Below are 26697 nucleotides of genomic sequence, written 5' to 3' on the forward strand. Positions count from 1 at the left end.
ACCTGTTGTAGGTACTAGTACATAGATGTCAGAGGAGGTGCAAGCAAATATGGACCTTCAGGTGTGACAGGTCTCATTGTTTCCATCCAGTCGACAAGTAATTTAATCAGCACTTTGTCAGGGCTAGAAATTCAGCATTTAGGCAATGTCAATTAAGATGGCATGAAAATGCTTTGGATACATTGGTCTCTACTCTTAGAGAAGGCAACACAGCATGGCTGTTTGGTGGGAGAGAAAGAACTGTTATATCTTGATGCTAATTGGTTAATTCTTTTTTTCCCCCTTATCTTCCTATTCCATAGCTGGCCATACCTTAGTATTCAGTATTGGTTTTTAGTTACATGCTTATGATTATGCATAATTACTAAAACAGTTTCTGATTGATTCTGAAATTAGTATTTCTCATCAGGCAGTTTGCTTCAGACATCACTGATGGATCAGCTGTACTGTTTCTCAGTCAATGCCCAAAATTTAAAGAGCTGTTTCTCTTGAATTTTTAATTGGTTTTTTTCCACCCCGGTGTTATATAATGCTAATTAAGGCTATTTTTAGTAATTAGGTTCCAAAAATGGAACAGACTGCATGAAGAGGGACTAGACTAAATGGGAATTTAAACCCTTTTTAGAAGTTCAAAAGCAAAATGGTATCAGGGAAGTTGGATTCTAAAACAAATTATTGGCTGTGCTCTTGGTGCTGAAGAGCAGTTTGGTGGAGTAAGGCTAAGAGGCAAAATGTATATTAAAAGAATATATGCTTTTGTATTTTTTCCTATTGAAAAAAGCCTTTGTATTCTCAACAAAGGATTTTATTTTGCAGGCTACACTTTTTAACAGTCTCTTGTTCTCTGCTGCTTGAAGTTTCAGATTATCTTAAGAGCTGGTCATCTTTGAAATCTGACCTGGCTAACCTTTTTCTGTAAAATTCAATAGTACTAACCAATCAAAAAAAAAGAGATGCTTTGAAAATTTGACACTGTTTTTTGACAGTATTGGTGTTGTATGATAGTTTTATAGGATGCTGGAATAGCAGAATTTTTTCTTGAATCCTACCAAGATAGCATTTTTTCCATTTTTCATGTAAATATTAGCCAAAGTGTGTATAATAAATTAGATACATTACAGTCGTAGGGGCAAAAAAAAAAAAGCTCTGAGGTTTTCAGAAAGATTTCAATCCTCCACTTAGACATTTTTTATGAAGAAAAATTGTCGTGTATATTCTTATTAAATACATTTTCACTTTCATGTATTTTGCTGAACATGCTCAAATTGTTGGATGACTGAATATATGAATGACCACTGATTCTGGATGCTGTTCAGCTGGTGCTTTTATTACATGGTAAATATGCTTCAAACCCATAATTGTAATTGTGAGTAACAGGTTAACAAAAAGACCAAAATTTACTGAAATTTGCAAGTGGGGCACATTGGTTCTAGTCTCTGTATTATGTGCACAGCTACTGTCAAGAAAGGAGCACAGACACTTTAAGTGCATATTAATTAAGTGCATATTTAATTAAGACAAATCACATAATAATACTTTTCTGTGTAGCATAGTTCCTTCCCAGATGAATCAGAATTTGATGTGATGGTCTCCTTAGGTGTTTGCTGAATGCTTGTTCTCCTCTTGTGTTCTTTATTCATGCTGCTTCAGAAGCATAACTGCATGCAGTCAAACATTCACACATGATGCAAGAATGTTACACCATAGTAAAAGGTTTTGCTCACAGATATTCCCAGACAAATGAAGGAAGGACAAATCTGATGATTGCTTACCTTCAATGCCTTTTGGGTTTTTTTTCCCTGTAAGTATATTCTTAAGCAGAACAAAATATGTTTGAAAATCTGGGAGGTCTTGATAGGTGTCATGTTACATCATCAGAAAGAAGTAAGTTAACTATTCATCCCTAATTTCATCATTGTACCTGGTTGTCAAAGAGTAGGGGGATCAAGCAAAAGGAGGAATGTTAATGCACAGTTATCTAATGTTTGTGCTTCCAACATGTACAGCTAACAGTCACCACCACTCTCCAGACAACAGTTTGGGTTTAGGTGAGTTAGATCCTGAGAGAGAAAATGCAGGAGTCAGCAGAAGGGTAGGTGACACGATTTCGTGGTGGAAGGATATTCAGGGTGTAGAACCTTATTTGTGTAGGAAGATTTTTCTATGTGCAAGGGAGTTGTAGTGGTAAAAGAACTTTTCAGCTGTGCGTGGCTAAGATAGAAAATTTAATCTTGTTGAAGAGCTACAGGCTGAGAGAAGCTTCTGTGGTGTCTGCAATCATAGCAGATGTTGGGCGTCTTTGATGTTGGTCCTGTGTGTTGTAGGAACATATGCCCCTGCAGCACTGAGAGAGAAATGCTGGCACTGCTCTCTTGCTTTGTAGTAGCCTCAATTAATGCTTTGAAGGCCTGGGGCAAGGGCTGATGTTAAGTGGTTTTTTAGACCACCAGGAGATGAGTATTCTCTCTCCTTCCTTGGCATTATTCTTCAGGCTGCTCCTTTCAGCTGTTGTACTGTGCTGTTGTTTTCTAAGGTATCTCTCCTAAGCCTTGCCCTCAAGTGGTAGTTGTGTTTCATCAGCATGCTTAGTTCTTATCAGCCTTTTGGGCTGAAAAAGCTTTTTCTTTATAACTCAAAAAATATTAGTTCAGAAAAATAGTGTCTGTGTGGTATGTACACGTCTCTCTCTCTCTCTGTAAATATGTAAATATGCATTGTTGTGTATATGTGATCACCCTGTCAACTCCACTGAGCATAGCAGAGATCTTATTTGACTTTTTTATGGTAAAAAGGATCAAATTTTGGAAAAGCCATGTCTCTGGGTAGTGGTTTATTTGGTCATTGTTGTTCTGATTAACATCCCTTAAATTCAAAAATACTGATTCCAGATTCAGCATTATAATGTCGATATACATTGCTCCTACTATAGAAATGCATTTGTTAATATGGCATGAATTAATCATAGAATCATAGAATATGCTGAGTTGGAAGGGACCTGTCAGGATCATTGAGTCCAACTCCTGGCCCTGCACAGGTCCATCACCAAGGGTCACACTATATGCCTGAGAATGTTGTCCAAACACTTCTTGAACTCTGTCAGGCTTGGTGCTATGACCACTTCCCTGGGGAGCCTGTTAAGAACCTTTTCTGGGTTAGGAACCTTTTCCTGATACCCAGCTTAAACCTCCCCTGACTCAGCTGCCTGCCATTCCCTTGGGTCCTGTTACTGGTCATGAGAGTGAAGAGAGCGGTACTTGCCCCTCTGCTTCCCCTCATGAGTATGTTGAAGATCACAATGATGTCTCCCCTCAGTCTCCTCTTCTCCAGGCTGAACAGAGCAAATGATCTCAGGCACTCCTTGTACGGCTTCCCCTCGAGACCTGTCACCATCTTCATTGCCCTACTTTGGACACTCTCTAATAGCTTAATATCTTTCTTATATTACAGTGCCCAAAACTGCCACAATATTCAAGGTGAGATTGTACCAGTGCAGAGCAGAACAGGACAATCCCCTCCTTTGACCTGCTGGCAATGCTTTGCCTGATGCCCCCCAGGACACAGTTGGCCCTCCTGGCTACCAGGGCACTGCTCACTCATATTCAACTTGTCATCAACCAGGACCCCCAGGTCCCTTTCCATGAGGCTGCTTTCCAGAGTCATGTCCCCAGTCTGTACATACAGCCAGGGTTGCCCTGTCCCAAGTGCAGAGTCCAGAACTTTCCCTTGTTAAACTTCGTGTGGTTGGTGATTGCCCATCTCTCTAATTCGTCAAGGTGTCTCTGCAGGGCCTCTCTGCCCTCAAGGGAGTTGACAGCTCCTCCAAATTTAGTGTGGTCGGGAAACTTAGTATTCCTGTGAGTCCTAGGTCCAGGTTGTTAATGAAGATGTTGGAGAGAGCTGGGCCTAAGATGGAGCCCTGAGGAACCCCAGTATTATTAACAGTAATACTTTAGTAAGTGTCCTAAGATGTGACAGAGAACAACCTGATTTTTGTGCAGGTGCCCTTAGAAATGCAAGTGGCAACCACTAAGACCCATCTGCTTAACTGTGACTGTTTATGGTGACTGTTTACACCATAAAAAGAAATTCACTCTTGTAATTATATTCAGAATTATAGAAAGCTGTTGCTGCTGTAGATTATTTGATCCCTCTGGGGAAACTTCCATGAAACATAACAGCCTACATTTTTACTTTGTTAATTATAAAGCTGTGAACAGGAAAATGCAAGACAATCTCTACTATTCTTAGTGTAATAGTATCTTCCTAAAATATTACTGCTTTTATGAGTCTCAGTGGAGGGTCTTTCTTTGTATGGAAAAAACCCCACACCATCCTGTTGTATAAATGAGGAAATGCATTCCACATGTATGAAGCAAATAATCGACACACATTTATCATGGTTTCTTATAAATCTGCGCACTTAGGTTATCTGCAGGTTTACTCATGATTTTTTCTCCATCTACCCCATCCAAAACAGATGTTGTTTATTCTTTTGAAACATTAGCTTGTGTGTATTTTGCGAGAAAGGATAGATTAAAAATATTCTCTTCTCTTCTTTTGTGTTGATATGGAAGAGCAGTTGACAGTCATGTAGAGTAATGCTTTGCTTTTGGCTGCTATTGAGATCTTTCATAAAGATGAACTTTTTTTATTACCCTCCTATCAGAATGTTTTTCTACGTTCCTAAATAGTGAAGATGTTACAGACCATTTTATTGCTTAAAGGATCTTTTCTTAGAGATGAAAATCTTAAGATATCAGACAGGATCAATGAAAAGGACTAATCACTTTGTCTTGTCCATCTGGAATCCCAAACAGCTGAATATCCTTGAATAGGTCCAACAGTGTTTGTACCTTACTTGTGGAAATCAACTTTCTGTTTCTTCACATTGCCACGTTATCTTCATATCACTTGTGCATTGTGGTTGCTGTGATCCAGAGTAGCAGCTAGTGCGGAGGTACCTTCCCAACTCATGTTCAGAAGACAAGAATTGCTCTGTGAGGCTTATGGTTTTCAATGAGAATATAAAATGCAGTCTTTTTCAAGGTTTTGACTTTTTTTGGCTTATTCACTGTTACTTAAAAAAGAAAAAAAGAAGAAAAGGAAGGAAAAAAATGAAAAGGAAGACAAGGTGTCCTAGTCAATTCAGCTTATTGACCTGTGTCACTCCATTGGAGGAGATACTCAAAACCCAGTTGGACCCAGCTCTGGGCAACCAGCTCTAGGTGGCCATGCTTGAACCAGGACCATTCAACTAAGTGATCTTAAGAGGTGCTTCAGAGAATTCTTTCCTTTGGTGCTTTGATATTTCTATATTCCACTGCCATCAGTTCTGCTGTAGTATGTGATAAGTAAATCATTATGGTCCTACTTCTGCAAGGTCTCTGCAGTTACCTTTCTCAGAGCATCATCAGTTTCATTGATGCACAGTTGCTGGGCACTTCTAGTTGCAGGACTGAAGCTGAGCTAATGCCCCAAAGTAAACATTTGCTGAATTTTGAAACCATCAGGCATATGAAACCATAACCACTGTGATGTGCAGCTGCTTTTTATTGTGTCTGTGCTCCCCCAAAAGCACAGCTGTTGGAAGACACTTTATTGAACAGTAAAATCAAATCTCACAAAATTAGAACCAAGATAGCTCTGGGTGCAAAGTGTTTACTGTTGGCTTCACAAGTACCCCCCAGCACCATTTTCCTCTGAATTCATCAGCAAACCCTGGTTGTCACTCAGCTGAGCTTTAAGGTTAGAAGGCCAAAGAAAACTTCTTACAAAATAAAAATTGATTAGTAATGATTTTGTGTATATAACTTGAGGATGTGCCATAGTAACTCAGTCCTCTGAAGCTTGTAAGTGCTTTCTGGATGGTCACTGAGCACCAGATGGATTTGGCTGCTGTTGTTGAAATAATCAGACCTGGCTTTTTTTTGACAAGCACCATTTAACAACCTGAGTGATGGCCTTGTGCCTTTATTTCACCAGTGAAACCTATGCTTATGCTACCTTAAGAGACCACTGTAAGCTTTTGGGATACTTTTAAATCTTTACTGATCATTTTCACCTGTCTTACTTTTTTTTATTAAATCAAATTTATAGAAGTGTTAAAGCAAATGTATCAACTATGACAAATACATAGAAGAGCCCCAAAGTGACATTGAGGACCCAGGTATATGCTTCTTGGCTCAGTCAAAGAGTATAAGACTTGATAATATCAGCAGTCTTCCTGCAATGTAATACTCCTTTGCCTCTAATCACATCCTGGTACTGTGTTCCTTTTTGTCACATGTGGACAAGCAAAGTAACTTTACAATGCACGTGAAACACGGAATTTGTACTTTTGAGTGGTGGCTGGGAGGAGTGGGAGTGTTTTGCATGTAGTCTCTTGGAAGTTTTGTCTAAATTTTACTCTGGTAGTCTTTTGGTTTTTCTAGGAGTCTTTGTGGTCAGATAATACAGGGCAGTTTAAGAGCAGAGAACAGTACACCTTCGTAATTATTTGTGGGGTTGCTTGAAGTGCAGTTGTGCCAATTCACCTTCCCTTCTTGCTTGAACTATGTGTATTCAAAGGGAGAAGAGATCAACACTGCAATTCCCCTATCATAACATGTCTGTGTGACTGTAAATTTTGAGGTCAAGAATTTGTGAGGATCAGTACACAATTGTGATCCTGTGATAACAGCTGGCAGGTTTGCCAATATAAGCTGGTCTAATGAAGCTGACGTAGTGATTAGTTTATGCTGAGATTAGTAGTAGGAGCAGAAGATTGGGGAATAGCGTACCAGGGTTTGGGTCACTGGAAGAGGCCGGTGTGTTCTATGCTCTTGGCAGATGAGTAAATCCTCAAGATATGTTGGCCACAGACTAGCTGTAGCAGAGCTGGCTGGTTTACCTCAGCAAGAAAGAAATGGGATAAATTGTCCTTTCTGGAGCTTCCTCTTGACCCAGGTAGACCAGAATTGACAGCTGAATTTGCTTGTTCAAGAAGTGGCCTGTGTACCTTTAGCCTTTGTGTGCCGCGTACACAGCCTTGCAGCTTCTCTGTCAGCAAAGCAGGGACAGCAAAGGGCTATTTCATTCATCTGAAAAGATTGTCTGAACGTATTGTAAAATTTTGACTAAAGCTAAAACAAGGTATGACTAGCAATTTTACCGAGTTCAGCTTTCCCTCTGTGCTGTGATTAGGTTAATGCCAGCTGTGCCTGTGTCATGGCTGGATCCCCTGTTGAGAAGTTTGAGAGTGACAAAGCACAGATGCTAGTCCAAACTTTCTTTCATTTCCTCATGCTAGGAAAGGGATTGGCACTGGCCTGTTTCTGGTCTTCTTTTTTTGCTCTATGTGCTTACAAACTTTGATTATTTTTTTTTTAATTTCTATAAGGGTGAAGTTTTCCAAAGGCAGCAACAGGACTTCTAATAAAAATTACAGCTTGGCAAGAATCCTCCTGCTTTGTCTGACCTGACTTTCTGGAGTTTTTTTTATGAATCTGAAATAAGGTGAATTTCATCTGATCTGAAGTATTGTTACAGGATGGTATCTAATAGCTCAAGCAGTTGTGCAGTCAGTGTATGTTTATGTGTAAAGCTGTGGAAACACAATCTTTCTGATTCTTCTCCTACTTATGCTGCAGGAAGCTAGGAACAGCAGTGGTGAAGCCCAGGATATTTTTTTGTGTGCATGTGCATAGAAATTGGAATAAATAAGAACTGGCCTGAGTGTGGTTTTTTGGTGGGTTTTTTTTGCCATTTGGCTAATGACAGCTTAGATCTCATCTGGTCTGAATTGGCACAGCTTCACTGGTGTTGGAGGAGCTTTTATACTAATTCACACCAGCTGAGCTTGTTATGCAGTCAAGTCTGTGCAAATATGGGGTGGTGGTTTTTTCCCTTTTTTACCTCACCTTCTGCTTTCCATCTTGTGCTCTTGTGCTTGGTGATCTTTTGTTCTACCCCTCATTGCAAGTTCCAGGTCTGGCCAATTGACTGCACATAAACTGCAAGCCTGTTCCAGAGTAGATCTTTTTACATGAATCTGTAAGACTGCTAATTTTATTTCTAGGTTGCATAGATGTGTAGAGGATTTATTTTAAATCCAAAAGGACGATTTGCACTTTTCTATAGCTTTTTTTTTTTACCTATGAAAAACACATATTAATTTTAATAGCTGAATACATTTCTGGATGGGCAAGCTCTATTTATTTAATTTGATTTTTGAGAGCTCAAAATGAATACATACCGAAATCTGCTGCTGCTGGTGATTCTTTCTTGGAGTTTGGTGGAAGAGCTTCTGTTTCTATTGTGACAACATAAAGTAGGAAGGATTTACATTCATTCATTGAAGTATCACTATGCCTTAGAGCGTATCCCATTTTGCCTGACTTGAGGGCACTACATACATTTTATAGAAAGGAAGCTTATACTAACATATATGCAAATGTATACTAGCATATGTGCAAACTTCTTGTGGTAATTGTGTAAAGAAACCTCAATTAATCTGGTTGTATTTTAATGGCTGATAACATTTTATGGCATTGTTCAGGAAAGCAGACCATCATGATGAAAACAGCGCTCAGAAGCTAAAAACTTCTTATAATGATGTACAACTGGTACACAATACATCCTAGACATTGACAAGTAAAATGAAATTGTGATCATTCTGTTGAGTTTATAGTATTTTAGTACCCAGTCATGCCTGTGCAACTGTGTAATGATTTCATAGGATTTTGTGGTTTACGTTCTTAGAGGTATGCATATTTTGATAGTATGTTGATGAGAAAGAGATGATGAAAGGTAGGTTAGCAACTTCTGTGCTTCAGATGAGGAGTGCTCCATCTCACTGTTCTATCTCACAGTCAGTAGTATTTGTATCAGAGAAACACCTGGGGAAACCCTAGAGTAGGCAAATGTGATAACCAAATATTGTGTATCTTTCTTTCTAGCCAGGAATGCTTAGTAATTCACTGATAAGGTAAAGCTTGATGATGCTCATTGTCCCTTATTAGACAAGAAGCTTTTTAATATATGTCTGATCTTGAGGTATACAGTAAGGAAGTTTATAGTCTCGGTGTCTCCTGATAAAATGGACTAATCAAGAATTTTAAATGCATACCCTGGATTCTTACTTGTTTTCAGTTTGTCATAACAAATTCCTCACAAACCGTATGAGTAGAAACTGTATAATGAAGATTCTGCTAACACCACATCGCTGTGTAGAATTTAATACGTTTGGAAGTTCAAAAGCTTCACAAAGTTGGAGCGCAGTACAGAAACTTCTGTTGAAGTGTATTTTCATGATTCAGACATCAATTCTAGAAATGAATAATTCTTAACTGTGTTGTTCACTTAGTTAATGATTTGGTTTCTCTGAAGAAGTGACTAGTATGCTTCAAGTTTCATGATTTCTAAGACAAGGTTAATTGTAGCACTTCCCTAGGGCTTGATGTTTGCAAGAAGACATGAAGAACCGTGCTATAAAAGTGCTTCATAAACATTAGTCTCTCATCTGTGCCTGGTTCCTGTCCTCCACTCTGCACTGCTGCATCACTACTGAAAAATTATCTTTTATTGTTTAATTCCCTTTGGGTTTGAGATGAGCCAGATGGTGAGGTTGCCTTCTAGGGAGTTTTCTGGTTTGCATTATCAATTTTCCAATCCCTTACTAGTAATGGAGGAGTTGCAGCATGTAATCCCCTTTGGTCTAGGGGGTTTTATGTACCTGTGTGTTGATTTGATAATTCCTGCTATTTCTTATATTAACTTCAATCCAAACTCTCTGCATGGTACAGAAGTGACTAGCTTCCAAGTAATGAATACAGAGTTAAACATGGTATTGCTAATTAGTATTTGGGTACCTTTGCAGGATTTTTTTTTTTCTTCTCACAGACTGTAATAACAACAGAGATGTCAAGGAAATTTAACCACAAAAAGCATGCATTGCTTAGTCTTTTTTTTTTTTTTTTTTTGGTAAACCATCTTCCCAAGATCTCTATTTTACTTTTTTAGTTTATGTTAGGACATATCCTTTATACTTATATTTTGGTAGCAGGAATCTAGCTCATGTCAGTGATGTGAGAATTTCAGAATTAAAACACTAATGAAATTGTAGTGTCAAAGTCAAGGCAGTGGTTGCTGAACAACTGAGAGGATGTGGAGTTTTTGTTTGTTTTCATCAGGATCTATTTTATTTGAGTGATTTATGTCAGGATTATGATAGGAAGTATTGTATTCTTGGCAAAGTTTTCTGCTTTCCAAAATGTTAAAGTAAAATCTAAATGATTATTTCTGAAGAACTAAAGAAAGAAGGCAAAAAATACCGTTTAACATTATTTGTAGGGACTGCATAGATTTTATAGGATGTGAAGCTCAGCAGTTCACCATGTTAGCTAATCCTATGCAAAATTTAGTGTCATGTGTAATTGGACATCTGGTGTTTTTAGTAACTTGTGGGAACCTCTCACGTTTTTATTTCCTTGACTGAAAGGATTGTACTGCAATATTCTTAAAGGGTTGTCTGAGTACATGTGTGGAGTTTTATTTTCATTAGAAAAAAAAAGACCATATTGGGTAACGGGTTGCAAGACTAAGAGTTCTTTGAGTGTATTGTAGATTAATAGACAGTTTGCATAAACTGTATGGCAGGAATTTGTTAGATCTCACAATCCCCAGAAGCCCAGAAATGGGCACCCAAAATCAGACAGTTTTTCTTAAAGGAGATTTTGCAGCCCTTCTCTTTCTCTTCTGTGAAATGTTGTCATAATCCCAATAGCTGAGTTAAATACTAACTGGTTTGTCCACTTTGCTTTGAATCATAGAATCATAGAATCAGCAAATGATTAAATGCTCCTTAAATGACAAGTGATACTTCTGACTGTGGTTTCATGAAGAAGATAAGCCAAAGATGCTACTTAAAATGTTGCCATATAAAAACTAAAATTGCGTGCTTAACCATTCACTACAGAAAGAATTGACAGAGAGTTTGCATGTAAATGACCTCAGCTACTAATATGTTAATTTAAAATCTAATCTATTGAGAAAGAATACCACACTGCCATGTTTTACCTCCATTTTTTGGCAATGTTATACAGCTTTCCAGACTCCATTTATTTTTTAAGCCCTCCGAAATCCTATGTAATATATATGAAGTTTTCTGTTGAGATTAGTGTTTTGGGCTTTCTCCTAGCTGAAAATTTCACCTTAGGAAAGATCAAGAGTGATTTTAATATAAGAATTACAAGCACACACACACACAAAACCATGATCACAGAATCCTGCAGGTCTGAGGGGACCTCCTGAGCCCTGTTCAGTCATGTTTTAAATCCCACCCAAAAGAGCCTGTACCTATCGATGACTCCAGTAAAGTGAGCTGTCCCATCATGTCTGTAATTCTGATGAGGTCGCGGCTCTGCACTACTCTTAGACTTTTATTTTATTTAGACATTTTTAATTTCTCCTGTTTGCTTCCCGTACTCTGTGCATTATGTTCAATCTTGCTTTCAGGAGAGAGGCAAAGTATTCCTAGAGCTGGTCATGCCACCTTTTAAAATAACTGTAGGTTTCCATTGCTTTTGATATTAGCAAGATCCCTTGCCCACCAGAGGGAAGGGTTCCAAGCATATGGTGGTAGAGTACAGAGCAAGTAATAGGATTTGGGCTGATTTAATCTTTGTCCACAGCTATGCTGATATAACTCATATTTGCAAATACTGTTATTCAGTAAGTTCAGTGGGTATATATAGACAAACTGATTATGTGCTGAGATACTTCTTTACAAGATGCACAAATGTGCACCAGTTGTTGAAAAGTGGCCCCTCTGTGTTTTCATTTTGTTGTTTTTCTTTTTCCATTTCCTGAGAGAGGGACAGAGTGAGGAATGCAGTCAAAGTAAGGTGACTTTGTGCTGGAAAACCTGATGTTATTTGATGTAAATATAGAATCATAGAATCAGCTGGGTTGGAAGGGACCTCCGAGATCATCAAGTCCAACCCTTGATCCCCTACCGCTGTGGTTACTAGACCATGGCACTAAGTGCCACATCCAGTCTCTTTTTAAAAATCTCCAGGGACGGAGAATCCACTACTTCCCTGGGTAGCCCATTCCAGTGTCTGACCACCCTCTCTGAAAAGAAATTCTTTCTGATATCTGACCTAAACCTCCCCTGGCACAACTTGAGACCGTGCCCTCTTGTCTTGCTGATGGTTGCCTCGGAAAAGAGACCAACCCCCCCCGGCTACAACCTCCTTTCAGGGAGTTGTAGAGAGCAATGAGGTCTCCCCTGAACCTCCTCTTCTCCGGGCTGAACAGCCCCAACTCCCTCAGCCTCTCCTCATAGGACTTGTGCTTGAGTCCCTTTACCAGCCTTGTTGCTCTTCTCTGGACCTGCTCCAGCACCTCAATATCCTTCCTGAACTGAGGGGCCCAGAACTGGACACAGTACTCAAGGTCTAGCCTCACCAGCACTGAGTACAGGGGAAGAATCACTTCCTTGGACCTGTTGGCCACACTGTTCCTGATCCAGGCCAGGATGCCATTGGCCTTGTTGGCCACCTGGGCACACTGCTGGCTCATGTTCAGTTTCCTGTCAATCCAAACTCCCAGGTCTCTCTCTGTCTGGCTGCTCTCTCTGTCCCCAGCCTGTAGCGCTGCATGGGGTTGTTGTGGCCAAAGTGCAGGACCCGGCACTTGGCCTTGTTGAACCTCATCCCATTGGAATCAGCCCAACTCTCCAACCTATCCAGGTCCCTCTGCAGAGCCCTCCTGCCTTCCAGCTGATCGACACTCCCCCCCAGCTTGGTGTCATCTGCAAATTTGCTGATGATGGACTCAATCCCCTCATCTAAATCATCAGTAAAGATATTAAACAGAATTAGGCCCAACACTGATCCCTGGGGGACACAACTAGTGACCGGCCGCCAACTGGATGCAGCACCGTTCCCCACCACTCTCTGGGCTCAGCCCTCCAGCAAGTTCCTAACCCAGCGGAGAGTGCCCCTGTCCAAGCCGTGGGCTGCCAGCTTTTTCAGGAGAATGCTGTGGGAGATGGTGTCAAAGGCCTTGCTGAAGTCCAGGTAGACACATCCACAGCCTTCCCCTCATCCACCAGGCGGGTCACCTGATCATAAAAGGAGATCAGGTTGGTCAGACAGGACCTGCCCCTCCTAAACCCATGCTGGCTGGGTCTGATCCCTTGTCCATCCTGTAGTTGCTGTGTGATTGCACTGAGGATGATCTGCTTCATAACCTTGCCAGGCACTGAGGTCAGGCTGACAGGCCTGTAGTTTCCCGGGTGTTCCTTCCGGCCCTTTTTGTGGATTGGCATGACATTCGCCAACTTCCAATCATCTGGGACCTCCTCAGTGAGCCAGGACTGTTGGTAGATGATGGAGAGTGGCTTGGCGAGCTCTTCTGCCAGCTCCCTCATCACCCTAGGATGGATCCCATCTGGTCCCATAGACTTGTGGGGATCCAAGCAGCTCAGTAGGTCACTAAGTGCTTCCTTCTGGATTACAGGGGGGCTCTTCAGATTCTTGTCTCTTTCTACAAGCTCCAGAAGCCAGCTGTCCTCAGGACAACCTGTCTTACTGTTGAAGACTGAGACAACGAAGGTGTTAAATACCTCAGCCTTTTCCTCATCTTTGATAACTATATTCCTACCCATATCCAGTAAAGAATGGAGGTTTTCCTTGCCCCTCCTTTTGCTATTGATGTATCTGTAGAAGGACTTTTTGTTATCCTTCACAGAGGTGGTGAGATTCAGTTCAAGTTGTGCCTTCATCCCTCTAATTTTCTTTCCACATGACCTAACTATATTCCTAAACTCTTCCTGAGTAGCCAGCCCTTTTTTCCATAATCGGTAGGCTCTCTTCTTTACCCTAATTTCTTTCAAAATCTCCCTGTTCAGCCAGGCCGGTCGTCTTCCCCACCTGCTCGCCTTTCAGCACAGTGGGACAGCCTGCTCCTGTGCTTTCAGAACTTGCTTCTTGAAGTACGTCCATCCTTCCTGGACCCCTTTGTTTTCAAGGGCTGTTTCCCAGAGTACATTCTGAACCAATCTTCTGAACCAATCTGCCCTCCAGAAGTCCAACATAGAGGTTTTATTGACGGCCCTCCTTGCATCCCTGAGTATTGAAAACTCTATTATTTCATGATCACTGTGTCCCAGACATCCACCGACCACCACATCTCCCACCAACCCCTCTCTGTTTGTGAACAGGAGGTCTAGTGGGGCTCCATCCCTGGTAGGCTCATTTACCAGCTGGAGCAGGAAATTATCCTCTATACACTCTAGGAATCTCCTAGACTGCCTCTTCTCCACTGTGTTGCGTTCCCAGCAGACATCCAGCAGGTTAAAGTCACCCACGAGAACAAGGGCTGGCGATTTTGAGACATCGGCCAGCTGCTTGTAGAGTAATTCATCACCCTCATCATCCTGATTGGGTGGTCTGTAACAGAATCCCACCAGGATATCAGCCTTCTTGGCCTTCCCCCTGATTCTGATCCACAGGCACTCAACCTTATTGTTACTGAATTCAACTTCTACAGAGTCAAGAGACTCTCTAACATATAGAGAGCTACCCCTCCACCTCTCCTACCCTACCTGTCCCTTCTGAAGAGCCTGTAGCCGCCCATGGTAGCACTCCAGTTATGTGAGTCATCCCACCACATTTCCATGGTGGAATATGGTAGTTGAGATAAAAACTTAGGAAACCTGCATTAAAGTAAAATGCAAAGTAAAAAAAGAACAAAACCACCTTGCATTTTCTTTCTACATTAAAAAAGAAAAAAATATAAAAATGAGGCTGTGTGTATCTGGAAAGGGATTAAGAAAGTCCAGATGGCTGTTAAAAAAAAAAAAAATAAAATGGGGGTGGAGAAAGTCAAGAAGAAACAGTTTCTATTGACTTGTTATTTCTTTTTTGGAAAGGTCATTGAAAATTTACACAGTGACAAAATAACAACCCAATTAGTATCTGTCCTGTAAAACTAAATGTTAATTTATTTCAGATTCTCCTCTATTGACAAGTGGGACTGATATTCAAGATGGACTTCTCTACGTGAGTGCAGGGCAAAAACTACCAGACCAGTTATGAGTTTCTATAGCAATTGCTGTCAATTTTCAAACTGTAAAGAAACAAGATATTTTTAAAAACTATCTGTAGGTTTATTTTGTAGGAAGATTCTTTTTTAACTATATTTCTGATAGCTATAAAAGACACAATTTCATAATGAGAATAAATCTTAAAAGCACAGCAGCCCATTATCTAGCACTTTAAAAAATTCCCAGTGGAAAGTAGTATTTCATTAATTGTCATTACATAGGAATTATAGAATTAGGGGGTCTAATATTTCTTTTATCATTAATTTCTTTAGGTGTCAGCAGCTCTACCTTTCCAAAATTAGGTTCAGTGCATAGCAAGAGATTCATTACTAACTATGAAAAAGGAATATTAGTTAGACAAATAAAAACTTTTTTTGAGAAGAGAATCTCTTTAATGGGGTGTTTAAATTGCAGTTCTTCAACTGAGCAAGACAAATTATTTTTCTGAATATATTCACTGATCTGGAAAGAAAAGCAGATGAATAGTCTCTGGTAATTCATTTAAGTATTTTAGCATTAAATTAAAATGCAATATAATCAAAGCAGTATCCTTTCATTTAGGTTGTATGTTTATCAGAATATTTCCATTCATATAGTCCATGAGGAAGATACAAAACTCACTGAGTGAGGGCTGGATCTTTCCCGCCGAGGAAACACAGACACACTTGAGCACATCTCTCTTTCCCCAACAAGGCAGTGGTCTGTCTTCTGTGCCTCTGCCCTGTGCATGGAATGAGGTGACTTTTGGTGAGGAAGGAACTTTTCCATTTTTTACCGAGGTCTGTGTATTTTGGTTTTATTCCTGTTGTCTTCAGTGGGCATCAGATTATATAGTACTCTAGTTTTGAGTCAACTTCTAGTCAAGTCTAATTACATCTTTAGCCCACCTTATTTGCAAGTTTGACTGCTCATTGAAGGAGACTGTTGTTTTGGGAGAGGAAGAAAAAGGCATACAAGATGTGTCTGTGTTCAGTAAATAGTACTCCCTTTCTCAGAGGTTGGGCCTGTGATAGAGCACTACTTGGGTGAAGAGGGTCAGACACCTTCATCCAAAGGGGTTTGTTTAGCTCTGGCTTCCTCCAAAAACTTGCAGTTAGTGCAAGCTCTCTGGTACCATGAGTTTGCTGTCAGCTGAACTCGTCCAGTGCTCACCGTGAGGTGGGCATGGCTGAGTCAGGCTCTCTGCAATTCAGTCCAGGGCTGTAGGCATCCGTCAGCACCTTCCCAGGACACAGGAGGCTCACTCTCATTAAACCTTCGTGCTGTGTCCTAGCAAGACAGAAAGAGAAACCTTCATCCTGGGAGGAACCCCTGTTGGGTGGAGGAGCACTAGGAAGGTTTAGGAAGCAAAGGACATAGCTAAGTTTACTTCTTCTCCTGTGAAGGACCACTATGCGATTCAGTTTCCAGGATGATCATTCGTCTGTGGATGAATTTGAACTGTGAGGTGTAGGGTTCCACTCATACAGGTGTCTGCCTCACTAAGTTTCCAGGATGATCATTCGTCTGTGGATGAATTTGAACTGTGAGGTGTAGGGTTCCACTCATACAGGTGTCTGCCTCACTAAGGCAGTAGTTGGAAAGCAGGAAATGGCTGCCTTTAATGACAGCAGGCAAGAACAGTCTGTGCACTTGAATACTGCTCTGCCTTCTCTTCCTTCCTGACCAAAAAAGTTGAGTGTAGCAGCATCTCTGAACTCAAACTTTTTGTATGTGGCCGCTCACTGTGAGCTCTTTGTTGTCCCAGTGCCTGACTTGAGACCATGGGGTCTTATTTGCAGAAGTGTTGAGTGCTCACAGCTGTAGCTGTAGTAGTAGGGAGTTGTTCTTTGAACATATTAAACCCCTTGTCATGCTTGGTGCTCAGCAACAACAGGCCCCAAGTATTTCAGATTTGGAGCAAAATTAATAGATGCTTTTGATCTTAAGTCTCTGTGCCCAAGTTCCAGCTGCAATACAGGAGGCAGTAATACTTCCTCAAATCACAAAGACATGCAGAAGAAGAATAAGAAAAAAAAGTCTTTAATATTTTGCAAGCATTAACATATTACAGAACTGAATACTTCACTGGGAAGCTCATAAAAGAAAGAATGTGTCTTCAGAGCTCTGCTTGAATATTGCTCAGTGCAAAAGGCACTTGGGGTACATGTTCAGCAATGCAACGAATGCAAGCAGGGATCATTAACCATTGTCTCTTCTGTGTGCTGAACAGAGCAAAGTTTCATGGAAAGATTAATACTTGTTTGTCTCATTGAAGACAGCATCATAATGTATTGCTAAGATGAAAGCATCTTAGTGTTCCTCAGGCAATCTTAATTCTAGCATTTCAGAATGTCTGAATGTGTCATTGAAACGCCAACTTCTGTGTTAAGGCTCACTTTTGTGGCCCATTTTCTGGTTGTTTTAAATTGAAAACTGAAAAATGGAAGTATTCTGTTGTATATCATCACATTCTTATGAGTCATCTGTGTAATACAATTACAAGTTTTTTAGAGTAATTCTGTCTGTATATACTTCTATTACATATACAAAATATTAGATATAATTGAGAATTTATATGAATATAGCGGGAGAAATATGGAGATTTTTTCAAGCAGCTGTGGATGATTGTGTGCTTTATGTGGCAGTCTTTACCTTCTTGGAATCTTTTCTAAGGAAAATCTGTCCTCCTTCAAAGGTAAATAAAGCTGTTGTTTTGTGCTGTTGATCTCTGTGCAGTGGTGTGAACTGCTATATACAGTATATATACCTAGGCAGAGAGTAGTTACAGGGCTATCCTGCAGCCCATCCTTTTGGAGTGAACGTTCCCTTCATTTCTGGCTGTTAGTGGTCTATTTCTACTCTAAAGCTGTAGCTCCAGCAATACATGGAGAGATTGTCTGTGGGATACTAATGTGTATATATGTGTATATCACCAGCTGGATGTCCTCAGTGTATCAGTAACTGAATGTAACACCTGGTGTAATAGAACACACAACCTGTGTAGGGGAGAGGTCGGCCGTTGTAGGTGTGCTGTAGATGTTCTTCGTACCGGCAGAACCAACTTCTTGCTGCAGGACTTGTGCTGTAGGGTTGTTGTAGTCATGCTGTTTTGCTAGAAAGAACTGCAGAGCATAATCTGCTTCATTTGTGTTTTTTATTGCTTGTGTATCTATTTTCATCATCTTTTACATGCCTTGTCAGCTGCATGGCAAGAGAAGAAGCCATGTAGAAGCAAGAAGCTTCTACAAAATGTACAGCTAAGGTGCTTCAGCAAATTATTTCAAGGACTTCAAGCAAAACCTTTCCCTGTGTGTTTTCCTAAGTTTTTCTTATGTAGTTTAGATGGGACTTCACAATATTACATTTCTTCCAACTCAACAGTGTAGAAGCTGGTAGTACTGCATTGTGTGAAACTCAATCAAGCACTTCATGCCAAATTGTAATACAATTTATGTCACTTCTTAAGGAATGGTTGTATTTCAGAAAAATAATTATTAACTTAAATGTTCTACTCATAAGTAAAAAGAGCACGGAGACCTGTCTGTGTTAGGTATGATGGTCCTGTAGTATTACAGATGAATAAGATGACTTGAAATAAATTACATATAAATTTTTTTAAGAAGTGGCTATAGGCAGCAGGAGGGAAATAAGGACGAGAGTACTCGAAACATAATTTCCATTGTATTTGTGTCATATGAGTTCCAAAATCATGAAAAAAATTGCTAGAAATGAGGAAATTAATTAAAAGAAATCAGAGAAAGAAATCCTAAAGAGATTAGCATGAGGTGATTGCTCTGAGATGAAAGAATTTTGTTATCTTTCTTGTAATTATACAGTGATGTTTGTTTCATGATAAAACTTCAAGTTGAAATGGATGCATAGGGTCAAATTCATCTAATCTGATTTACATGTCTAAAAGTAAGTGTTTGTCTGTACATTTCTTATTATAGTGTGAATAATTATTTGTGATATTTTCTCCACATTTACAGTACAACTGAAGGATCTGTTTTAGACCAGATTCTTAACAATGTGTAGCAGTGAAGTAGCCAACAGTATCCCCCAGAATTATGCTTCTCAGTATTTTCTTGCAGAAGCCTCCCCAAATTCAAGAATGCATTAATAGCCATCAAGTTGTAAAAGAGCAGGTTTGACTTCAAAACATGAATGGAGTAGGAGTGAGAACTCTTTTGCCTAAAGTAAAACCCTTCAGTTCCTGTCCCAGAAGAGCTCTAGACATAGCAGTGCCACTGAGCAGGTGTAGGATTAGGCACAACTCAAGTTCTTTCCTTGGTGATGCAGTTCAAAGGGTTGTGGCCACACAGAAGTCAAGCAGTGCACTACAAGCTAAAGAAACTGATATGTAAGTTCAGGTTTTTCTCATCTTAGTGTTCCTTGGAACATGAGCATGGGAGTGGAAATGGAGGAGATTTTAGGCCCAGACAGAAGAGCAGGTCATGGCTCACTATGTCTTTTCCTGAGGCACAGAACTGAGTCTCTTGAGGTGTCTGTTAGTGCTACAGCTATATAATTCCCATTTTATGCATGCCTTGTGTACAAAATGTACCAGCAGACTACATTTTTGTAGTTGAGCATCTGTAGCTGTGTTATAGATGCAGATAAAGGTATTTGCTGGTGTCCAGGTAGACAAATGCCAACTGGAAACACTATATTTAGGAGCAATAAGAGAAATGTGAGAGGGTCGCTTTGTGACATTATCTGCAGATCCTGTTTGGTAGTGTCTATAAATATATATTTAAATTTTATCCATGTCTTTAATAGCATAAGACCTATTGGTGGAAAAGATTTTGTCCAAGAACATGCAATGGTTTAATTTTTTATCAGATGGGAGATCAATACGTAGGTATGGGTTGTAAAGACAGTCATATTTTGAAGAAGAGCCCTTCCTGAGCAAAAGTAAGAAATGTCCTTTGAGTTATTGTAGCACAGGGCTGATGGAGTAGTTCCTCTAGTAAGAAGAAAGGAAAATTGAGGGTAATGCTTATGAAAAAATTTTCCAGCCCATGCTATATGAGAATGCATTTAGGTTGTGATTTTTTAAAAATAAATAAATTGTATGTACCTGGGACCTTGTCAGAACTGTTACAAAACACTGTAGTGGGATTCTATTGGAGTTCATAGCGTATATATGCTGCACTTCACTATGAAATCTTCTTACAGCTTTACCATCAGAATGCTGAAGAGCTATTGACAGAGAGATTTTGAAATTCAATGCTTTACATTTATTATGTGTCTTACCTAAACCATACTAGGAAAGGAAGGACTATTATCCCAACCCCAGTTATAAGGCAAGTGATGCCTACATGATCATAAGGCTTTTCATGACTTTCTTCCCTAGAATGAGCTTGTGGCAGAAGAGTTAAATAATAAATTTTATCTGTCTATTATTTTTATATATTGTAGAGCCAAGGAACTCCAGTCATAAGCCCAAGGCTTCTTTATGGTAGGTGCTGTAGAAACACAAAATGTGGTGTCAGTACCTGCCTGTAGAAGTTGAATTTATTGTGCAGTGTCAGGCTTTCAGATTAACTGTGAGAGCATGCTGCTATCAACTGAACGTGTTTTTTAACCTTTTGATATATTTACAGGTGTTCTGGCTGTTCTGATTCTTGAAGAGGAATATCAAACAGATGCTAAGAGCATCCTGTGCTACGATAGATAAACTGCTGCCTCTGTATCTTTCGAGGATGTCTTAATCTCTTGAAGACTGTATCACGTTGTGATGATCTTTGCATTCTTGAGCCTTGCTCTGTCAGTTGTTCTGGAGGGAAAGATAGTTTTGTAAGACACTAAACAGTCAACTTTGGTGAAATTTTGCCAGGAAAGTTGCATCTGGGGGCAATAAATATATATGAAGTGAATTTGTCCAGCTGTACTTATACCTCTGAAAAAATGAGATTCATAATTGAATTCCCGAATTATACTGTGGATGTAGTCTTTCTGCCAAGTAGCAGCCCCTCATGTATTTCTTTATAGCTGTTATTTTTTTTCAAATCTACATGGCTCCAGTTTCTAGGGAGATTTAACAGTATTAAAAGATTTTAAAAGACTCAAAACCTCAAAATCCAACTTTGCCTGAATGAACAAAACATTAAGAGAGGAATTGGAGTTTGCTTTTACATACACAGAACAAAAAGAGCAATACTGGAGCCTGCAGGCAGAGCTAGGGTTAATAGACCCCAGGAGTCAATTAATTTTTTGCTCTGACATATATTAGGACAGCAAATTGCACTGTCATCTGTGGAGATTGTCCAGTCTTGAGACAGGGATAAAGGAAAAGACCTTGAAAACTAAACAAGCCATTGTAACAGCTATGTGGACTGAAGTACAGAGAAAAGGAAGACCATATACCATAAAAGTGTTTATAGTTAATGATTGATGTCTTGTATTGCTCTTGGGAGTTAAGTGGATACTTTATCTTACATAATTTGAAAGGTTGAATGGTAAATGGTATTGCTGTGTATGGTTATGAACTCTGAAAAAATATCCAAGGGTTTAAGTAAGATTCTGTTTAATGGTGGTTTTGTCACTGATTTTGTTGTGTTTGAATATTTAGGAGTGCTTGTGGGAATGGGCAAGATGGCCTCAGGCAAAGGTAGAAAGATGGAAAGGAGATGGAAGAAGGAGGACTGGGAAATTCATAGCTTCAGAAGCAGAAAGATAAAAAGAATTGGAAACTAAAAGTATCAGTTTGAGGTGGGAGAAAATAGGGGAAGTTCTTCCTTGCTATTGTTTTGGTTCACTCTTTCCTCTTCTTGCTAATCTAGTTTTCCTGTCCTCTTCTGCTCTGGTCAGCCATTTCCCCTATCAGAAATGTTTTCCTCCCAGCTGTTTGGCCTGGTGAAATACTGGTAAAATGGTAGAATGAATGTTAATTATATAGTGGAAGAAGGTAGAATCCAGTGGCTGGCTTCCCTGGGTAGAAATTTTTTAAACAGGCTATTCCTTTAGTATGTAGGCAGTTCTTTTGGTTATAGAACAAAAATAAACATAGTTATTAAAAACTTATTCAAAGCCTTTAAAATTCTTTTGCTTAGTTTTCAAATGGAGAGAACAGAACAGATCAGTCTGACCCAGGAGACATAGCTGTAGTCTCAAAGTGACGATTATTGTTAGAAAATTATTCCGCATAGGAGATTTAGAAAGATAAGTTCTCTTTCCACAGAATAGGCATAATTGAATGTTTACTTCTTTACTTGAGTTCTTGAGGAGTGACTTTCTTAGTATGCATAGTCTGAAAGCCAAGTCCTCATTTTAGAATGTAATTTAAACTGAATTGTGCACAGGAGCCTGAATGCATCAATTTAACAGAGTTGCAAGAGAACAATATGACAGTTTTGAATTTTGCTTTCAATGAGGAGAGGAGATCAGAGGAAACTCTGATAAGCTTTTTGGCCTCAGTTGCTTAACACCCCAGCCATCTAACTTTGCACTTTCAGAAGCTCCTCTCTATTAGACTGATGCCTTAGTATTACTTTTTTTTATGTAAAACCTTTGACTCCCAACAATACAGGAGTTATGAAGTAGAAAATAATTTAAAATGGCTTATTTTTAGAATGAGTAAACATGGTTTGCCTCATTGCTGTGGCACTCATGTAGAATGCACATTCCTAGTCTCTAGCAGTAAGTAAATATTTATTTTACAGAAGCTGTTTTTCAAAGCCTTGTTCGTAAGCTGTCCATTAATCACATAGAGCTCGAATGTGGGCATAGGTATTTGTTGCCAGAATTTCTGATGTTTTGTGTCAAGTCACATGTTCATTATATCTATAATTTACTTTCTATGCAGTTTAAAGCTCTGATTTGTTTTGTAAAACATGATGTGTAGTCTATGTGTCCTTGAGAATCTGTTCACCCCTCTTCCCACCATTTTAGTTCCAGGATTTTCTCCATTAACAGCCATAGTTTGGACTGAAAGAAGGAGATCAAATTCAGGTCTTTGCTTCTGGAACTCATCCCAGATTTCAGCTACTCACACTTTGGGTATAATAATTTTTGTGCATTTTATGAAGAACACCTTGTATGCAGGCTGTTGTGTGCTCCTGACTTTGCCTCAATCCAAGATCAAAATTTAATTTCTTTCACTTTGCAGTAACTGCTGAGTATAACAATTTGAAGACCCAATTTAGGCTCTATTGGAAGAAAGATTTCTTTATTGGCAGTTTTACAGAAGTAGCGAAGACTCTTAAATAAAAGCCAGTATAGATATTAAAATAAGTGTGACTGGAATGTAAACCAAAAGGGCTTTGTCAACCTGTTCCCAATACTACGTTGCAAAATATGTCTTAAAATTGTCGTACAGGGCAGAATGTCCTGCCTCACACTCCTTGAGAAGTGTTTCTGTCTGTGGGTGTTTCTGAGGATTCTGGGTGATATAATCCATAGATTCTGGCAGGTCATTATATATGCCTTAGTGAATAATTAGGAAGATTCCCATCCTGACTGATCAAATTTAACTTGCATTTAATGTTTCTTTTTGGAGAACAGCTGAATTGGTCTACATTTACATGTAAACTGATTCACCTAGGCTCGAAGCTTAAGACCAGGACAAATAGATATGACTTACCAAGGAAGATGAGGACTCTTGAGCTCCTCTGTGACACATGGCTGTGATGATGCAGCCCTTCTGAGGTCAGATTTGGTCTCTCTCAGCCCCTACTGTGGGAAACCTCTCAAACCAATTCATTCTTTCTTGTTCCATCTTTGGCTACCTGACAAGCAAAGCTTCCAGCCATTTTCTTCTGGTGGGTAGTCAGATTTTTCACGTGTGGCAGCAGGAGCCTGGAAGCGTACAAACCTTTGAGGGCCAGTTGGGGAAAGCTCGTATGTAAGGAGGGCTTTATCTGTTCGACTGTGTTATTTCAAGCAGTCATTCTATGATTGCCCCACCAGATTCCTGGAATCTGCTGCTTTGGCCAGAACATCAGAACATCAGCCTCGTTTTGCCACATTTAAAGCTATTCTGTGTTCATTCCTTCTATCATGTTGACTCACATTCACATTCACTTGATTTCTTTGCATAATACTTGCCAAAATTCAGTGTATTTAAACATGTATTTGTGCTGGGAAAAGCTTTGGGTTGCTCTCTCACTCAACAGGATGATTACCTACATGTTTAATTTCTAAGCCACATGGTCATTTCCAGTCAAGAATATGTTTACAAGCATGCTTTAGTCTTGTTGAGCCCCCTAAGCATTCTTCAGATGCTTTAAGTCAATGTTACATTAACTTGGAGCTTTACGAGTAGCAAGTTGGAGAAGAGGTCAGAGGCAAAATAACTGAAGATTCGTAGTGCAGTGGAGATGTGCTAATGCTGATTTGAGGAGGAATTTTAATAATCTGAATTTTCCTTTTTCTTTTCTTTTTTTTCCCTCCTTCTGTCTGAGTATAGGGAATTCTTCACTGACACAGCTTTCACTGCGGACACTTGAGAAGTTTGTGGTCTGAGGGCTGATAACTGTACAAGGATCATCCAAAAGACAAGTTTGGTGACTAGGTGTTTATTCATAGCTCAGATGACAATGCTCAGAGCTGCTAGCAGATAGAATTTTTTTGTCTGGTACAAAGACCTGTGATGTATGCCAGTCCTTCTTAAAAAAAAAAAAAAGAAATTGCCAATATAAAATCAAAACATTCACTGCAGAATTCAAGTACATAACAAATCAATTAGGTATATATTGTGAGGGGAAAAAAGCATTACAGTGAAAACCATTCTTATATCAAAGTATTAAAAAAACACAAGTCTTAAGTGTAAAGCTCTACTAATCAGAATATTGTTCTGCTTATATTCTGTCACATTCTTTTTTTTCCCTATCTGATCTACCAGTAATAATACAGTATGATTACCAGTAATTACCAGTAATGTGGGGAAGGAGGAGCATCACCCCCATCATGTATACTTAAATGAGCGTCAGTGAATTAATTAACACTGATGCTTAATCTGGCATCTTTAGGTTCAGGTTTAATGCTTCTGTTGAAATTAAGCAGTGACCATTGAGAACCCTCATGGATATTGCTACAGGTGCTCTACTTTACCTCTGGAGAAGGGGATAGATTGTGTTAATCAGCCTACAGAAATGCCCATATTATGTGAAAGTCTGGCACTTCTGAAATGAATAGTTTTGTCACTGAGGCGGGAGCTGATGATCTAGGAAAGGCAAGCTGGAAATCTGAGGAATCAACAAGATTGCAATGAATTATCTTCCCTTTTTCATAGCCATAAAAATGTAGTTACTGTAATATACGGTATATGGAGAGAAATAGTACTTTCAGCATGGAAAAGAAACATTTTATGGTTTACGCTTAAAATCAAAACTCAAAATCCTGCCCAAACAAAAATTTCAATACATTCTGTGGCATCACTATTTCTTCTCTAAAAATAACTCAATCAACAGTGGCAATCTTTGCAGTTCTTCATGTAATAGCTCAAAGTCTATTGGTTGATATAAGCATATTGTTTGGAGCAGCTCTGCCACAAGGTACCTTTTGGGTTCACACCTGGTCCTCTGTTTCTTAGGACTTCCACAATTCAGTTGACAAACTGTCTGCTTTCAAAGGTCAGAAAGTGCAAAATCTTGCTTTATGAGCACACAAGAAGGGACAAGGCAAAATACCTAGACTCTTCTGTGTAGTATTCTTAAAAAGTTAACTAAATTCCTGTGGCATTGCAATACTGCTGAGGCTGCAGGTGAGGCTCAGAGAGGTTCTGCTGAGGACCTGTTTTTCCAGAAAAATAGGCAGATTCAAGTGAATTAATAGAATTGAAGTGATGAGTGTGTCTTTCTTCCCAAGCTTGTTATGCCTGCCTCTATTTAAACAGGACTTGGGCTTGTTTAGTCTCAACATTGAACATGACAGCATACATAAGGATGTCAGCCGTGCCCAAATAACAGGAGCTGTCTCCTTTCTGATAGCAGAGACAGGGGTCAGAAAGGAGACTTCTGCTTCCAGCATCTTCCATGATGGTGGGGAAGCTGCCAAGCTTAAAGTTTCAAAAAAATAAGCTTAAATTAATACTGGGCAGGGAGGGACTGGTGTAGCCCTGGTCTAGATGCACAGCTGCAAGATGACTCTGGAACACACTGCCAGTGCTGATGGTGAGTCAGTTCTTTCACACATGCACACATCCTTTCAGCATAAGTGTATTTATTTAGGCATTTGTTTAAGTTTTTAAAAGCTCTGAGCCTTTGCCAGGGCTTCTGGGCTCCCAGCTTATTTCAAAATCAGTAGGATGATGGCTAAACATAGAGTTAGTTCCTGGTGTTGAAAAAATCCCTGTTTAATGACTCAGTGCTCCTGCACTGTAAATGAAGGAAGGTATGAATATTTACTTTCCTGAAAGAAATGTTGCATCATTAATATCTGTACAGTTCTTCTTTATTAAATATGCTCATCTTTTCATATTTGGTGCTGCATAAAAGAGAATTGTGTATGTGAGAGCAGTGGCTTTTCCCAGGAGCAGCAGCTCAGAAGTTCCCTGGTTGGAGGTGTAATGTTAATGCGACAGTGCCTCACATCCCATTGCTCTGTTTCTTCCAGAAACCTCAAAAGAGGCAATTATGATCCTTTGAAATGCTGGTAATGATGTTAGTGCTGCATAGGCTTGA

General features: G+C 39.5%; 1 protein-coding gene across 7 annotated transcripts in view; it reads left to right on the top strand.

The window, feature by feature from the left end:
• The window catches only part of FARS2 (phenylalanyl-tRNA synthetase 2, mitochondrial), a 239695-nt gene that overhangs the window by 115119 nt on the left and 97879 nt on the right, over positions 1 to 26697 (top strand). The window lies entirely within an intron of this gene.

The sequence above is a fragment of the Chiroxiphia lanceolata genome, chromosome 1 (genome assembly GCF_009829145.1).
Source record: "Chiroxiphia lanceolata isolate bChiLan1 chromosome 1, bChiLan1.pri, whole genome shotgun sequence".
Taxonomy (NCBI): domain Eukaryota; kingdom Metazoa; phylum Chordata; class Aves; order Passeriformes; family Pipridae; genus Chiroxiphia; species Chiroxiphia lanceolata.